Below are 14761 nucleotides of genomic sequence, written 5' to 3' on the forward strand. Positions count from 1 at the left end.
AGCAACTATCAAACGAGGGAAGGAGTTCACCTCAGAAGAGATAATGCTCAAAATTCTCCAGACTCCACTTCACCAGCCTCCAACAATTGTTTCCCATGACTGCATGGAGGTAGCTCATCCCCTTTGGCAATGAGCATTTTAAATATTCCCTCACAGACAAAGCCTAGGTCATGTTGCTGTCGTGAAGCCCTATATAATAGAGCCACCCCCGCTTTCTGACATCGTCCCCTCGAGGGAGCATGTTACTATTTTTACCTTTCCCGGGGGGGGGGTGTAGAAGAGTTCCCAGCTGACCTGCTTAGGATGTTGGTTTAAAAGAAAACTTCCATCTCCCTTTGCTCATGAAGCTAAAACCCCTCAGTAGAATTAGGAAAAGAGTACTGTAGGCCCTCTGTTCCTTTGTAGGGAGGAAAGAGGTCGTGTAAAAAAGAGACGTTCTCACATTTTAATTTAAGTGCCAGTCTTGGATCCCCAGCTGGCAAAGCCTTTTACAGTCAGTTCCTGGCCCGGCATTCTGCATCTGCAAGATCAGAGCTTATTAGTATCATCTCTTACTTCTGCCCCCTAACGTTGCCACCAGAGACTGTGAAAGTCTTAGACTATACACACTGCAAGGCAAATGGCTCTTCCTTTACTGCCACAGTGCAGTTTTTTGCTTGCACTGATAGACTTATATTCCCCTATCCATACTGATAATATTAAACACTCTCATCATCCCAATATCTTCTACAACCCTCACTTAGGAAATGGAGAATATAGTAGAAATCTATATCTACTATAATGGGCTGTGTGTGAAAGAAAGAATAGTAGGATCCTAGAAACACCTTTGGTTTCATCGACTACGACAGTGATGCTTCTGCTCGTAGGTCACTGATTGGTTCTGGCAACAAAACCGTCATATAATTTACAGTTTTGTCTATTTATGTTTTCTCTCTTTAATTTGTCCAAAGCATCTCATTAAACACCAAGTAGTCTTAAAGCAGGAAGCCTACAGATTCATAAGATACAGTGGAACTTTTTTTTTTTAACATCTTTATTGGAGTGTAATTGCTTTACAAAGGTGTGTTAGTTTCTGCTGTATAACAAAGTGAATCAGCTATATGTATAAATATATCCCCATATCTCCTCCCTCTTGAGTCTCCCTCTCACCCTCCCTATCCCACCCCTCTAGGTGGTCACAAACCACTGAGCTGATCTCCCTGTGCTATGCGGCTGCTTCCCACTGGCTATCTATTTTACGTTTGGTAGCATACGGTATTTGTTTTTCTCCTTCTGACTTACTTCACTCTGTATGACAGACTCCAGGTCTATCCACCTCATTACAAATAACTCAGTTTCATTTCTTTTTATGGCTGAGTAATATTCCATTGTATATATGTGCCACATCTTCTTTATCCATTCATCTGTTGATGGACACTTAGGTTGCTTCCATCTCCTGGCTATTGTAAATAGAGCTGCAATGAACATTTTGGTACATGACTCTTTTTGAATTATGGTTTTCTCAGGGTATATGCCCAGTAGTGGGATTGCTGGGTTGTATGGTAGCAGTGGAACTTTATGAATGAAATCTGTTGTAGTGGTGATGGTTGTTTTGCTAGTGTAAATAATTTATTACATCTTTCGCAGGTAATTTATAATCATAAATATTTTAAACATGTGAACGTTGTACATTGAAGCTGCAATCAACCACCACTGTCCACCACCAGACCATTGGTGACAGGACCACAACCACACCAGCCAATAAGTGGTTAGATGTGACCAGCTCCTTACTCTCACTGAAATGGGAATCCAGATGATGACTTCAGTAGCCCAAAAGGCACCTGCTCCCTCCCTCCCCAAATGTTCACAAACACAGACACAAACACACATGCATGCACTTGCCAGATCCAAAAATTCATGTAAAACATTGAACACTTCTGCTAAGAGTCAGCTATATTGTATTGAGAAGTGACACAGTGATGCTACTGTGTTTTTTAATATGTTTATCAAATTTGTTTGAGCCTGGAGCAAAGCCAGGAGGAAGGGAGTCTCTAGCTGGTCGACTCTGTTAGATCACCAGAGTAAAAGAAGCTAGAAAGGAGTCTGGAGACAGAGGGTACTCTTGGGAAGGATGGAGAGGAAGAGGAAGTGGGGGAGAGGTACATTCTACATGCACTCTGCTTGCTTCAAAACTTTTGAGAGGGCTTCCCTGGTGGCGCAGTGGTTGAGAATCCGCCTGCCAATGCAGGGGACACGGGTTCGTGCCCCGGTCTGGGAAGATCCCACATGCCGCGGAGCGGCTGGGCCCGTTAGCCATGGCCACTGAGCCTGTGCGTCTGGAGCCTGTGCTCCGCAGCGGGAGAGGCCACAACAGTGAGAGGCCTGCATACCACAAAAACAACAACAACAACAAACTTTTGAGAAATGACTGGGCTGGTAGACAACAGGCAAAAGCCAATCTAAGGTCAACTAGAAGCAACCCCCTTATCTCTGAAACCACACGTTCAGAGGGGCTAAAGCTTTTAATGCAATTACTTGTTTCCTCTTTTCTGTACAGTAGTCTCAACCTACCTTTCCAGCTCATCTCCTGCCACTCCAATTCTTACCTAAAACTGGTCACCTTTGTTGAACATTTCATGCAATTCCGTGCCTTCATATCTTGGCTCAGGCTCTTTGGAAAGCTCTTTGCCATTCTCCATTTGAAAACTCCTGCCCATCTTTTGGAACCAAGCTCAAAGGTGCTGTCTGCTGTGACATCGTTCTCGAGCAGATCAGTCAGTCTCTCCACTGTGTTTCCAGTGTATGTCTTACACATTTATTGTCTTATATTGGGATTCAGTGTTGCCTTCTCATCAAGGTGGAACTCCCAGAGAGGAATGATGGCACTTGCTCACCTCTGTATCCTCAGTGTTTAGCTCACATTAGGCACTTGATATATGTTTAATGGATGAATGGGGCACTACAATTTTTAAAGAATAATGAAAAGAGTGTGAGGAATTAGCAGGTGAGAAAGTTCCAGATGAGGGTCTAATCAAAACTCCAGCCACATTCTTACAGAAGTTCATCTTTCACTTCCAAACATTTAACTCTCAACACTTCCATTCTTTCCAAATCAGGGCTATAACTGAGATAAGTGTCAAGCCTGAGAAAAACCGAAGAAAAAGTATTGGGATCCTGATAATTTGAAGATGGATTTAAACTTCAGTGAAATACCAACATTGCCTGCTCATGTTATTTTTTTACGCATTTAATAGAGCTCTTACCTCTCAAAACACGGCTGTGGCTTGATCTTAACATTTTCTTCATACTTGCTTCAACACCTGTTAACCACAACACTGAGGTTGCCGGCCCTGGCTTCACCTTGCTCTCTAGCTGTTGCTACGACGGTGTAACGGCGGCTCTGCAGCTGCTACAATGGCATCACTGCGGGGACCGGGGCTGGCCTCTGGCCCCTGGGTTACTTTAACAGTCACACAGTTCTAGGTGCATTAGAGGCCTCTTTTCTTCTGGCATTCACAGCCCTTTGCTCATCCTGTCCTTGTAAAGCCCATCACTTCAAGGTAGTAGCTATGCATATCTATTGCCCTCAATGGACTGCAAATTCTGTGAGGGAAGGATTGTGCCCTACTCATTATCTTTTCTCTGACACTTATCAGGGCCTGGTGTTGGAAGGAAAAAATGAATAATGAATGAATGAATGAGTGAAAATGTTCTCATTAAAATTCTTTGTTGAAACGTTGTCAGTCATCACTCCTATCAGTTATTATTCCCTACTAAATGATACTTCTGATTCAGTGTAATTGGCTGCTTCTTTTCCTTCACCCTGGAAACAAGTAATGTTTCTTGATTATCAACAGCTATGCTGTAATACAAAAATAGAAAAGAAAAATCTAGACATGGTATAAACCTGCTAACGGCTTCCTCTATGAGAGCTATCTTTGTACATCTCTAAATCACATTTAATAATATTTGATTTCCTCACCCTCTCAGGCCAGCTGGACATGGTGTGCCCTGCTTATATAGCTGAGTGTATATAATTCCATTAGCACCACAGTTATAATGATGCTGCATTTAAAAAAATACCACTTATAATGTTTTCATTTAAAGAATGGAATGTTTCTGCTTTTTGGGTCTTGAAATGTGTATCTCTGTTTTTAAAAGCTTTTTATTGACGTATACTTGATGTACAATATTATATGTTACAGGTTTACAATATAGTGATTCACAATTTTTAGAGGTTATAACCCATTTATACTTATTATAAAGTATTGGCTATATTCCCTGTGTTGTACAATATATCCTTGTAGCTTATTTTATACATAATAGTTTGTATGGAGGTGTTTCTTGGGAATCCTTGGGAAATTAGGCAATATGCTGAAACTATTACACCTTCTATTAAAAACGATGCCAAACAGATGATTCTTCCCACTTGAATTATGTATCTTGACTCACCTAAATTTAATATCCATTTTCAAGTCAGAAGGTAATTATGGGTGTGGTGAAATGAGAAATAAGGGCCTGGGCTCAGAGCAGACTGAAGCTGACTGGTCAACTAGGCCACACCTTATCAAACTCCTTTCTCTCCATGTCTATAAAACAAGGATAATAATACTGACTGCACAAGGTCCTTGTGAAAATAGAAAGAAAATCTCGCATGCTTAACACTCGTAGCCAAATTTTGCGAAGGAGCATTTTCTCTATTGATGTTAGTACCCTTCCTTTTCTGACCCTCTAGTCTCCAACAGTGCTTCTTTTCCCATCAGGGTGCACTGTAGTGTCAATATACAGATATAACTTCCTGTAGCAGGGGGACATCTGGAGGTGTGTGCTTCATATAGTTATACAGCTGAGACAAACAATTTTAAACTTACAATGAGGCAATTTCACAATGCTTTGATATAAAATTCTGGGAACTTTTGGCGTCTCCCTAGTGATAGTGCCTTTTTTTGCAGTCCAGAGATTTCTCCTCTAGGCTTAGTCTTTGGGATTACTAATCTTCCTACTTCACCCACATTCCTTTTCTCATAACCCTCCAAATCTCAGAGCAGGTTCTTTGCTTCTCCACCAGCCATGCTGGAAGTTGCCTTTGTTCCCACCTCAGCCAGACTCTTCCCTGGGTTTTCCTCAAAGGAAAATGCTACCGTTTCCTAGTCTAGACTCCACTTCTCTGATCTGGGGCCTCCCCCAGGAGCCCATTCCAAGTGCCTTTCCCATCAGCTCTGCCCAAGCAAACACTCCTGTCCTCGGATTTTAAGGCTGTGCTACCTGCTTGACAGGGTATTTCTCCAACTTCTCCACTGGGTCATTTTGTTCAGTTCTTCTCTGGACTGTCAGTTATCCTAAAAACACACCTTAGCTCATCACAGTCACTTCCATTCACCATTTTAATCTTAGACTCTTGTGGAAAATCCCTGTCCTGCACAGGGGTAATAGAGTTGACCACAGTCAAAGGCATGTTTACAGCTAAAGAGCACTCTTGACTCTGGAAGTTGTTCCTCATCTTCCTTTACAAAAGCAAAACCAGTTCAGAGTGCATGTTTATGTTTTGTTACATCTATTACTTCCACCTTCAACTAACTAGTTTCCTTTCAACTAATGTCAGTTTGGGAGAAAGAAGATTTTTAAACTTAAAATGTTAGTTTTTCTCCTCTTTAAAAAATTTTTATTGTCAAAAATGCAAAAATTACAAATAAACAAAAAGAAAGTATATAAACCAGACCTAACCACTGCCAAATATTTTGTTTTGTATATCTTTTGTATATATCGACATATCTATATCTATGCTACAAAATCTCCACACAAATTTGTTTTCAAATATCTTTAAGATGATGAAAATGTCCTGCCTTATGTTCAACTAAGTTTACTGCATGCTCACCTCTTGTCATAATGATTGCAAGAGGATTCTTTAAATAATGTGAAAATGTACATATAGTAGTTGCTTGACTAATATAATCTCATTCATAATCAAACCAGATTAAGGTAATTTGACCTAATAAAATGGTTTTAATTTTGTTAAAAGTGCAACATCAATGCAGTAGATTTGTAGAAATGTAAATTCTGCTATTAAGAAGCACTTAACAGAAGTTTCCACTCTTGCTGTTCATAGTGTTCATTTTCATAGCATTTATTCCTAAACTGGCTTATATTCATCAGTGACTAATGTAGCAGCAAACTGTATTAGTTTAACTATTTCAAGCCTTAGCTTATGAATATACTTACCCTTTTTGAAAGCAAACAGCTTCCCTAAGGAAGTTTCTGTCCCATGTCTTTATTATCTCTTCAAGTGCTCATGCCTTGCTCATGGTCCTTTTACTGACAAATACTGATAAGGATTGTCCACATGAGCTGCCTTCACTCCCTTACTCCCGAATCCCCCTTAACCCTGGACACTCTGGATTCCTTGCACACTACTCTACCTAAACTGGGCTCCTGTATTTGTTAGGACAGAGGTTCGGCTATTTTAAAGCAGATTGTTTGTTCTTTTTTTATTGAGTTGTATGAGTTCTTTATATATTTTGGTTATTAACCCCTTATTGGATATACAAGTTTCTAATATTTTCTCTTGATTTGTAGATTGCCTTTTCATTTTGTTGATGGTTTCCTTTGCTTTACAGAAACTTTTAATTTGATGTAATCCCACTTGTTTATTTTTGCTTTTGTTGCCTCTGCTTTTGGTGTCAAATCCAAAACTCACTGCCAAGACCAAGGTTAAGGAGCTTATCCCCTATATTTTTTTCTAGATGTTTTATGGCCTCAGGTCTTACATTCAAATCTTTAATCCATTTTGAGTTGATTTTTGTGTATTGTGTACATATGTCCATTTTTAGATATATGATTTGCAAATATTTTCCCCAGCCAGTGGTTTGTCTTTTCATTTTTAAGTGGTGTCCTTTGAAGGGGAAAAGTTTTTAATTTTGGCAAAGGCCAATATATCACTTTTTCATATGGACTGTGCTTTTGGTATCATATATAATAAATCTTTGCCTAACCCAAAGTCACAAAAATTTTTGCCTGTGTTTTCTTCTAGAAATTTTATGGTTTTAGCTTTTACACTAATGTCTATGACACATTTTGAGCTAATTGTTGTGTATGGTGTGAGGTAAAGTTCTATAGTTTTGTGGGTTTTTTGTAATGGATATTCAGTTACTCCAACTCCATTAAAAAAATACTACTCTTCCTCCACTGAATTGTTTTGGAAACTTTGTCAGAAATTGACTGACCATAATATGTGCATTTATTTCTGGACTTGCTGTTCTTTTACATTGATTTGTATGTTTAGCTTTATGCCAACACCATAATATATTAATTTCTTAAATTTTGTAGTAAGTTTTGAGATCAAGTAGGATAAGTCCTCCAGTTTTGTTCTTTTCAACATGATTGGTTTTGGTTTTGGTCTTTTTTTGGAGCGGGGCCTGTTCTAGGTGCTTTTCATTTTCATATAAATTCTAGGACCAATTTGCCAACCTACTGAGATTCTGATAGGAATTTTATTTACTCTATTGGTTAATTTGGGGAATATTGTCATCTTAATATTAACTCTTCCAATTCATGAACATGGCATATATCTCCATTTATTTAGGCCTTTAATGTTTCAATCATGACTTACCGTTTTCAGTGTATAGGTCTTGCCCTTTTATTAACTTTATTTGTAAGTATTTTATTCTTTTGTATGCTTCAGTGAAAAATTTTTTAAATTTCATTACTAGATTGCTATATTGATATGTATCATATGGCCTCACTTCTTATTTCTTATAAGTGTTTTGTTTTGTTTTTACTAGATTCTCTAGAGTTGTTACAGGGTGGAAGGGAAGGAGATGATTCAGTGTTCTCCTTGGCAGAAAAGCCTCTCCCTATCCCAATGTCAGCCATAATAGCTCTAGTTCTATCTTTTTGATATGTTGACTTTCAGCATTAAAAAAGTTTGATTACAAATAATTTATGACAAAGGAGGCAAGAATATTCAGTGGAGAAAAGACAATCTCTTCAGTAAGTGGTGCTGGGAAAACTGGACAGCTACATGCAAAAGAATGAAATTAGAACACTCCCTAACACCATACACAAAAATAAATTAAAAATGTATTAAAGACCTAAGTGTAAGGACGGATACTATAAAACTCTTAGAGGAAAACATAGGCAGAACACTCTCTGACATAAATCACAGCAATATTTTTTTTGATCCACCTTCTAGAGTAATAAAAATAAAAACAAAAATAAACAAATGTGACTTAATTAAACACAAAAGCTTTTGCACAGCAAAGGAAACCATAAACAAATCAAAAAGACAACCCACAGAATGGGAGAAAATATTTGCAAATGAAGCGACCACAAGGGATTAACCTCCAAAATATACAAACAGCTCAAGCAGCTCAATATCAAAAAAACAAACAGCCCAATCAAAAAATGGGCAGAAGATCTAAACAGACATTTCTCCAAAGAAGACATACAGATGGCCAAAAAGCACATGAAAAGATGTTCAACATGATTGTTTATTAGAGACATGCAAATCAAAATTACAATGAGATAAAAACTCACACCAGTCAGAATGACCATCATCAAAAAGTCTACAAACAATAAATGCTGGAGAGGGTGTGGAGAATAGGGAACCCCCCTACACTGTTGGTGGGAATGTAAATTGGTACAACCATTATGGAGAACAGTATGGAGGCTCCTTAAAAAACTAAATATAGAACTAAAATATGATCCAGTAATCCCACTCCTGGGCATATATCTGGAAAAAAACCATAATTTGAAAAGATGCATGCACCTCAATATTTACTGCAGCACTATATACAATAGCCAAGACACGGAAGCCACCTAAATGTCCATTGACAGAGGAATGGATAAAGAAGATGTGGTACATATATACAATGAAATGTGTGCGTGTATATATATATATATATATATATATATATATATATATATACACCAGCCCTAGAAAAGAATGAAATAATGCCATTTGCAGCAACATGGATGGACCTAGAGATTATCATACTATGTGAAGTAAGTCAGACAAAGACAAATAACATATGATATCACTTACATGTGGAATCTAATAAAAGTGATACAAATTAACTTATTTACAAAACATAAACAGACAGATCTTGAAATCAAACTTATGGTTACCAAAGCAGAAACATGGGGGAAGTGATAAATTAGAAGATTGGGATTGACATATACACACTACTATATATAAAACAGATAAATAATAAGGACCTACTGTACAGTACAGGGAACTCTACTCAATATTCTATAATAACATATATGAGAAAAGAATCTGAAAAAGAATGGAGATATATATATGTGTATATATATATATATATACATGTTTAACAGATTCACTTTGCTGTATACCTGAAAGTAACACAACATTGTAAGTCAACTATACTCCAATTTTAAAAAAAAAATCTATTTTACTATCCTTTCATTTTGCAGATGAGGAAAATGATCTCAGATTCACTAAGAAAATTTGATGTGAAGTTTAAAATGAAGTGAAAAATTGCAAAGGTAAGAAAAGGTGTGACATAGATATACAAAAGAAGTGAATCAGTAAAATTGCAGCCAGTCTTGTTCCTAATGAAACATTTTATTCTCTCACTGTAAATATTAATTCATAGAGGGAGCTTCAAGATGGTGGAAGAGTAAGATGCAGAGATTACCTCCCTCCCCACAGACACATCAGAAATACATCTACACGTGGAACTGGTCCTATAGAACACCTACTGAACGCTGGCAGAAGACCTCAGACCTCCCAAAAGTCAAGAAACTCCCCACGTACCTGGGTAGGGCAAAAGAAAAAAGAAAAAACAGAGACAAAGAATAGGGATGGGACCTGCACCAGTGGGAGGGAGCTGTGAAGGAGGAAAGGTTTCCACACACTGGAAGGCCCTTCGCGGGCGGAGACTGCGGGTGGTGGAGGGGGGAAGCTTAGGAGCCACGGAGGAGAGCGCAGCAACAGGGGTGCGGAGGGCAAAGCGGAGAGATTCCCGCAGAGGATCAGTGCTGCCCAGCACTCACCAGCCCGAGAAGCTTGTCTGTTCACCCGCCGGGGTGGGCGGGGGCTGGGAGCTGAGGCTAAGGCTTCGGTCGGATCCCAGGAAGAGGACTGGGGTTGGCTGCGTGAACACAGCCTGAAGGGGGCTAGTGCGCCACAGCTAGCCGGGAGAGAGTCAGGGAAAAAGTCTGGACCTGCCCAAGAGGCAAGAGACTTTTTCTTCCCTCTTTGTTTCCTGGTGCGCAAGGAGAGGGGATTAAGAGCACCGCTTAAATGAGCTCCAGAGACGGGCGCGAGCCGGGGCCATCAAAGCAGACCCCAGAGGCAGGCATGAGACGCTAAGGCTGCGGTTGCCGCCACCAAGAAGCCTGTGTGCAAGCACAGGTCACTCTCCACACCTCCCCTCCCGGGAGCCTGTGCAGCCCGCTACTGCCAGGGTCCCGTGATCCAGGGACAACTTCCCTGGGAGAACGCACGGCACGCCTCAGGCTGGTGCAACGTCATGCCGGCCGCTGCCGCTGCAGGCTCGCCCCGCATCTGTACCCCTCCCTCCCCTAGGCCTGAGTGAGCCAGAGCTGCCGAATCAGCTGCTCCTTTAACCCCGTCCTGTCTGAGTGAAGAAAAGACGCCCTCAGGCTACCAACATGCAGAGGCGGGTCCAAATCCAAAGCTGAACTCTGGGAGCTGTGCGAACAAAGAAGAGAAAGGGAAATCTCTCCCAGCAGCCTCAGGAGCAGCGGATGAAATCTCCACAGTCAACTGGATGTACCCTGCATCTTTGGAATAACTGAATAGGCAACAAATCATCCCAAATTGAGGAGGTGGACTTTGGGAGCAAAGATATATTATTTTTTCCCCTTTTTCTCTTTATGTGAGTGTGTATGTGTATGCTTTTGTGTGTGATTTTGCCCGTATAGCTTTGCTTTCACCATTTGTCCTAGGGGGTCTGTCCATCCGTGTTTTTTTGTTTTTGTTTTTTTCCTTAATTTTTTAATTTCTATTTTAATAACTTTATTTTATTTTACTTTATTTTATGTTCTTTCTCCTTTCTCTCTTTCTTTCTTTCTTTGGATGAAAGGCTCTTGGGGCTCCAGCCAAGGAATGTAAATTGGTACAACCATTATGGAGAACAGTATGGAGGCTCCTTAAAAAACTAAATATAGAACTAAAATATGATCCAGTAATCCCACTCCTGGGCATATATCTGGAAAAAAACCATAATTTGAAAAGATGCATGCACCTCAATATTTACTGCAGCACTATATACAATAGCCAAGACACGGAAGCCACCTAAATGTCCATTGACAGAGGAGTGGATAAAGAAGATGTGGTACATATATACAATGAAATGTGTGTGTGTATATATATATATATATATATATATATATACACCAGCCCTAGAAAAGAATGAAATAATGCCATTTGCAGCAACATGGATGGACCTAGAGATTATCATACTATGTGAAGTAAGTCAGACAAAGACAAATAACATATGATATCACTTACATGTGGAATCTAATAAAAGTGATACAAATTAACTTATTTACAAAACATAAACAGACAGATCTTGAAATCAAACTTATGGTTACCAAAGCAGAAACATGGGGGAAGTGATAAATTAGAAGATTGGGATTGACATATACACACTACTATATATAAAACAGATAAATAATAAGGACCTACTGTACAGTACAGGGAACTCTACTCAATATTCTATAATAACATATATGAGAAAAGAATCTGAAAAAGAATGGAGATATATATATGTGTATATATATATATATATATATACATGTTTAACAGATTCACTTTGCTGTATACCTGAAAGTAACACAACATTGTAAGTCAACTATACTCCAATTTTAAAAAAAAAATCTATTTTACTATCCTTTCATTTTGCAGATGAGGAAAATGATCTCAGATTCACTAAGAAAATTTGATGTGAAGTTTAAAATGAAGTGAAAAATTGCAAAGGTAAGAAAAGGTGTGACATAGATATACAAAAGAAGTGAATCAGTAAAATTGCAGCCAGTCTTGTTCCTAATGAAACATTTTATTCTCTCACTGTAAATATTAATTCATAGAGGGAGCTTCAAGATGGTGGAAGAGTAAGATGCAGAGATTACCTCCCTCCCCACAGACACATCAGAAATACATCTACACGTGGAACTGGTCCTATAGAACACCTACTGAACGCTGGCAGAAGACCTCAGACCTCCCAAAAGTCAAGAAACTCCCCACGTACCTGGGTAGGGCAAAAGAAAAAAGAAAAAACAGAGACAAAGAATAGGGATGGGACCTGCACCAGTGGGAGGGAGCTGTGAAGGAGGAAAGGTTTCCACACACTGGAAGGCCCTTCGCGGGCGGAGACTGCGGGTGGTGGAGGGGGGAAGCTTAGGAGCCACGGAGGAGAGCGCAGCAACAGGGGTGCGGAGGGCAAAGCGGAGAGATTCCCGCAGAGGATCAGTGCTGCCCAGCACTCACCAGCCCGAGAAGCTTGTCTGTTCACCCGCCGGGGTGGGCGGGGGCTGGGAGCTGAGGCTAAGGCTTCGGTCGGATCCCAGGAAGAGGACTGGGGTTGGCTGCGTGAACACAGCCTGAAGGGGGCTAGTGCGCCACAGCTAGCCGGGAGAGAGTCAGGGAAAAAGTCTGGACCTGCCCAAGAGGCAAGAGACTTTTTCTTCCCTCTTTGTTTCCTGGTGCGCAAGGAGAGGGGATTAAGAGCACCGCTTAAATGAGCTCCAGAGACGGGCGCGAGCCGGGGCCATCAAAGCAGACCCCAGAGGCAGGCATGAGACGCTAAGGCTGCGGTTGCCGCCACCAAGAAGCCTGTGTGCAAGCACAGGTCACTCTCCACACCTCCCCTCCCGGGAGCCTGTGCAGCCCGCTACTGCCAGGGTCCCGTGATCCAGGGACAACTTCCCTGGGAGAACGCACGGCACGCCTCAGGCTGGTGCAACGTCATGCCGGCCGCTGCCGCTGCAGGCTCGCCCCGCATCTGTACCCCTCCCTCCCCCAGGCCTGAGTGAGCCAGAGCTGCCGAATCAGCTGCTCCTTTAACCCCGTCCTGTCTGAGTGAAGAAAAGACGCCCTCAGGCGACCAACATGCAGAGGCGGGTCCAAATCCAAAGCTGAACTCTGGGAGCTGTGCGAACAAAGAAGAGAAAGGGAAATCTCTCCCAGCAGCCTCAGGAGCAGCGGATGAAATCTCCACAGTCAACTGGATGTACCCTGCATCTTTGGAATAACTGAATAGGCAACAAATCATCCCAAATTGAGGAGGTGGACTTTGGGAGCAAAGATATATTATTTTTTCCCCTTTTTCTCTTTATGTGAGTGTGTATGTGTATGCTTTTGTGTGTGATTTTGCCCGTATAGCTTTGCTTTCACCATTTGTCCTAGGGGGTCTGTCCATCCGTGTTTTTTTGTTTTTGTTTTTTTCCTTAATTTTTTAATTTCTATTTTAATAACTTTATTTTATTTTACTTTATTTTATGTTCTTTCTCCTTTCTCTCTTTCTTTCTTTCTTTGGATGAAAGGCTCTTGGGGCTCCAGCCAGGAGTCAGTGCTGTGCCTCTGAGCTGGGAGAGCCAACTTCAGGACACTGGTCCACAAGAGACCTCCCAGCTCCACATAATATCAAACGGCAAAAATCTCCCAGAGATCTCCATCTCAACACCAAGACCCAGCTCCACTCAACGACCAGCAAGCTACAGTGCTGGACACCCTATGCCAAACAACTAGAGAGGAAATCAAAAAATACTTAGAAACAAATGACAATGGAGACACGACGACCCAAAACCTATGGGATGCAGCAAAAGCAGTTCTAAGAGGGAAGTTTATAGCAATACAATCCTACCTTAAGAAACAGGAAACATCTCGTATAAACAACCTAACTTTGCACCTAAAGCAATTAGAGAAAGAAGAACAAAAGAACCCCAAATTTAGCAGAAGGAAAGAAATCATAAAGATCAGATCAGAAATAAATGAAAAAGAAATGAAGGAAACAATAGCAAAGATCAATAAAACTAAAAGCTGGTTCTTTGAGAAGATAAATAAAATTGATAAACCATTAGCCAGACTCATCAAGAATAAAAGGGAGAAGACTCAAATCAATAGAATTAGAAATGAAAAAGGAGATGTAACAACTGACACTGCAGAAATACAAAAGATTATTAGAGATTACTACAAGCAACTGTATGCCAATAAAATGGACAACCTGGAAGAAATGGACAAATTCTTAGAAATGCACAAGCTGCCGAGACTGAACCAGGAAGAAATAGAAAATATGAACAGACCAATCACAAGCACTGAAATTGAAACTGTGATTAAAAATCTTCCAACACACAAAAGCCCAGGACCAGATGGCTTCACAGGCGAATTCTATCAAACATTTAGAGAAGAGTTAACATCTATCCTTCTCAAACTCTTCCAAAAGATAGCAGAGGGAGGAACACTCCCAAACTCATTCTATGAGGCCACCATCACCCTGATACCAAAACCAGACAAAGACGTCACAAAGAAAGAAAACTACAGGCCAATATCACTGATGAACATAGATGCAAAAATCCTCAACAAAATACTAGCAAACAGAATCCAACAGCACATTAAAAGGATCATGCACCATGATCAAGTGGGGTTTATTCCAGGAAAGCAACGATTCTTCAATATACGAAAATTAATCAATGTGATACATCATATTAACAAATTGAAGGAGAAAAACCATATGATCATATCAATCGATGCAGAGAAAGCTTTTAACAAAATTCAACACCCATTTATGATAAAAAC

At 40.3% G+C, this 14761-nt stretch overlaps 1 long non-coding RNA gene across 1 annotated transcript in view; it reads right to left on the reverse strand.

Annotated features, from left to right (window-relative positions):
- LOC114487225 (uncharacterized) overlaps positions 1-14761 on the reverse strand; it is a 34652-nt gene that overhangs the window by 12146 nt on the left and 7745 nt on the right. The window contains exon 3 of the long non-coding RNA XR_003682150.2: positions 3243-3638. This is a non-coding gene — a long non-coding RNA (uncharacterized lncRNA). The remainder of the gene's footprint in view (positions 1-3242; positions 3639-14761) is intronic.

This window comes from Physeter macrocephalus, chromosome 11 (genome assembly GCF_002837175.3).
Source record: "Physeter macrocephalus isolate SW-GA chromosome 11, ASM283717v5, whole genome shotgun sequence".
NCBI lineage: Eukaryota > Metazoa > Chordata > Mammalia > Artiodactyla > Physeteridae > Physeter > Physeter macrocephalus.